General features: G+C 42.9%; 1 pseudogene; it reads left to right on the top strand.

Moving 5' to 3' along the window:
- The first annotated feature begins 2,796 nt into the window (after positions 1-2,796).
- Positions 2,797-3,118, top strand: LOC127696803 (cytochrome c-like; annotated as a pseudogene).
- The last annotated feature ends 543 nt before the right edge of the window (positions 3,119-3,661 follow it).

The raw sequence follows: 3,661 nt of genomic DNA, 5'->3' as shown, positions 1-3,661 counted from the left end.
GACACAAACTATTCAACAAGGCAAACAAAAGAAATATTAACAATAAATGAGTAGGCCAGACTATGGGGTGCAGTCCATCTCAAGGGGAAGATCTGCCCGCAGAAATATGAGGCAGCTGGCTATACCGTGTCTGAAGTCGGAAGCAGGGCAGTGTGTGCTAGGACTCAAGCCTTTTCCTTTTTATTCATTCCAGGACCCCAGCCCATGAGAGGCTGTCACTACATTCAAGGAGGGCCAGAAAAAAAAACCATAACAGTATTGAATTAAGTGAAACCAGTTCTCGCCAGGCATTGTGGGACATATCTGTAATGCCAGTACTTTCAGTATCAGTGTTTGTGGCATGAAACAGTGATTGATCATGGTCACTAAAACAAGGGTCTACAGGTTGGAGTTGTGGCTTGGCGGTGGAGAGTCTGCCCACCATGCTCAAGGTCTAGAGTCCAATCCTTAGCACTGAAAGTTAACAAAAAGTCTGGAGGTGGACATCAGGACCAGCCAGCCAGCCACAGGCCCTGTTGCCCTCCAGGGCTAAATTCCAACCTTCTACTCTCCCATCGTTAGCACACATCTGCCCTTGCAGTGGATGAATCTCAGACAGAAGCAAAGAGGAAGGAGAGAGCAGAAGTCTCAGGCCAACCTTTTATGGAGTACACTGGCTTTCCCCCAAATCTCATCAGTTTCACCTCCATGAAATCTTATTGGCCAGAAGCACCTTATAGAACTGTGCTGGAAAACAAGAAGTCTGAATAGTAAAATGCCATTTACCCCCAGATAGGTCCCACTTATAATGAGAAGGGAAAGAAAATTCAAGCCAGATAAGGTGGTGCACACCTATAATCCCACCACTAGAGAAGCTAGCTGATCATGAGGTCCAGGCCAGCCTGGAGTACTGTGACACTCTCCCTCCAAAACTTCAATAAATAAGTAATAAAAAGGAGGCTTTGAAATGATGGAATCAACTGCAGACATATCAGAATGGAAGCATCAAATAACCTAAATCAACAACAGAGAACAAATATTTACTATTCAGATGTAATCCCCCCTGAAGCTTCTGAACAGGCATCTAAACAAACGGCCACACTCTGATTATAAGGCACGAATGTGCCTAGCCTGTCTTTAGAAGCTTCCTGTGTGTATAGCATTTAGCAAATTGCTTGCCCAGAGATTACCCAGAATTCCTGGGATCAGCAGATACAATATAAAGCACAGGATGTTCTAAAAATGGTACTTGTCATAAGAGCTAACATGACTGAACTAGAAAGACTGCTCTGGCCCAGGGACAGAAAGATTGGTGAGCACTTGAGTGATGAGCCTCATCTATAATTTAGTAAGTTGCACTCACTCATTCACGGACTTCAACACAGCCTGAGAAGGGCCATCTCCTTCCTCTACTGTTCAAGTCACCAGGGAGTTGTGGCTGCTGGTGACGGGAAGTTCTGCAAAGGAGCCCAGCACTTCCTTTCCTGTGTAGTAAATGAGCTTCCTAACTGAGCATGCTCCAGACAAACTACCCAACAAGGCGGACAAAAGAAATACTAACAATTAGTCAGGCGTGAGCAAGAACAACTCATTCCGTATGCAAAAGTCCAGTGGAAATAGTCATTAAAGACACGATTCGATCATTTGGTGGTTTTCCAGAGAGCTTTATCACAGGGTTCTGCCAGCCTTTCAGCAGCTTTCCAGCAGCAAAGCTGAGAGGCCCCTTCCCTGGGACTCCAGTCTGGAGCTCTTTTCAATAGCACCCGTAATCTTGTTAAATCTTAATACCTGTTTTATGGGCCCGCTCGCCTTTCCTTCCAGCCTTCGATGACCTTGTTGTCTTTGTGTGGCTTGAATGTCATCTCATGAGAGTTGTACAGTTAATTCTAGAACAACTGCAGGCTGAAGACTACACCTGTGACATGCGCCATAGACAAAGGGGCACAGAATGCAGAGTGATGTTGCCCACCAAATAAGATTTAAGACATATACTAGGCATTTAAGGTAGAAGATGAATTTTGGGCACCTGGCCACCGCATTTTTGTCTGTTTTCAGAAGGAGAAAATGAATTTGTCCTAAAGTCATTTTAGCTCAGTAAAAATGCACCAGGCATGAGAACAGAAAATAAATGAGTTAGTTTAGCCATACTGCACAGAAATCAGCCATATCCATAAAACTATTAGCTGCACCTACCCGATGCTTCTAAATGCAGCATACAAGGATTAAATATGAACATGTCAGGGCTGGAGAAATGGTTAAGAGCACTTACTGCTCTTGTAGAGGACCCAGGTTTAGTTCTCAACACCCACATAAAGCAGCTCACAACTGTCTGTAACACCTGTTCTAAGGGATCTGATGCCCTTTGGCCTCTGGGGGCACCTGCACACACATGGTGCACACAAATGCACATAGGTGCACATATACACACAAATAAAAATAATAAATACATCTTTTAAAAATATATGATCAAGAGAAAGTGGGTCATTTGGCTTCAAGTCATAATGTTTGCAGTGTTAGTCAGTGTCTTAGTTACTTTTCTATTACTGTGACAAAATGCCACACTTTGGAAGCAAAGTGAAAGAAACTGTGAGCTCACACCCTAATCCACAACCACAAGGCTGAGTCAGAGCACTGGGAAACACAGGAGTCTTTCCAAACCTCAAAGCCCACTCCCAGTGACACGCCTCTTTCAACAAGGCTACATCTTCAAACAGTTCCCAAACAGTTCCACCAACTGGGGACCACGGATTCAAATATTTGGGGCTGTGGGGGCCATTCTCATTCAAACCACCACAGCCGGAAAAGAGTGAATTGCATATGAAAGATATTGAGAAAGGTAAGAAGACATTTCTTCAGAAGTGTGCCCAGTCCACACTGGAAAGGGAGAGAGTCAGAAGACTGGATCAAAGCTCAGTGGTCTGAGTAGAAGACAGGTCAGGCTTCTGCCTGAAGAGAATTGTCTTACACAGGTAGCACCAAGAGCAAAGGCATCACCTGGAGAGAGGATACCATGACTGAGTGTTCAGAGAATCCCAGGAATGACACCCCTGGGACAAAAATGATTTTTACCAGGATTAAAGAGAAGGGAGAAGGGGCAGGCCTGACAGTTTATATTTAAAAGGCTACTAATAAGCAATAGTCTTATTTATTAAAAACAAATGTCTCATTCTCTTAATGTGTGCCATAATTTAATTCATTCATCAAAGTTCAGACAACAAAGAGCTAACAAAATATTTCTGTTGTACAGAAATGATTTAAGTAAAATCAGCTTGTAGTAATGTGGATATGATCTTTTATAAAAATAGCAACTGTAATTCCTGTTTCCCTATCTCAAAATAGGATTGACCTTAATTAGTAACATTCATCTTTTCACAAACATAGGAGATGCCACCTCAAAATGTTTTATAGTTAGATTTATATAACTGGGTATGTGTGTGTGTTTAAAGACTGGGGAAATCCTCTCATGTTGCAGACCAAGCAGAAAACTCACCCGTGCTTCAGTCTGTGTTCAGTAGTCCTTTCCAGGGGATGGGAGGACAGCTAGTACACCAGCGGTCCTCAACCTGAGTTCACAGATATCCTGCACTTCAGATATTTACATGGAAAATCCTAACAGTAGCAAAATTACAATTATGAAGTAGTAATGAAAGTAATTTTATGATTGGAGCTCACCCCAACATGA

This window comes from Apodemus sylvaticus, chromosome 11 (assembly GCF_947179515.1).
Source record: "Apodemus sylvaticus chromosome 11, mApoSyl1.1, whole genome shotgun sequence".
Classification (NCBI taxonomy): Eukaryota; Metazoa; Chordata; class Mammalia; order Rodentia; family Muridae; genus Apodemus; species Apodemus sylvaticus.
The sequence above is the reverse complement of the archived record's forward strand: the minus strand, read 5'-3'. Positions and strand labels throughout refer to the sequence as shown.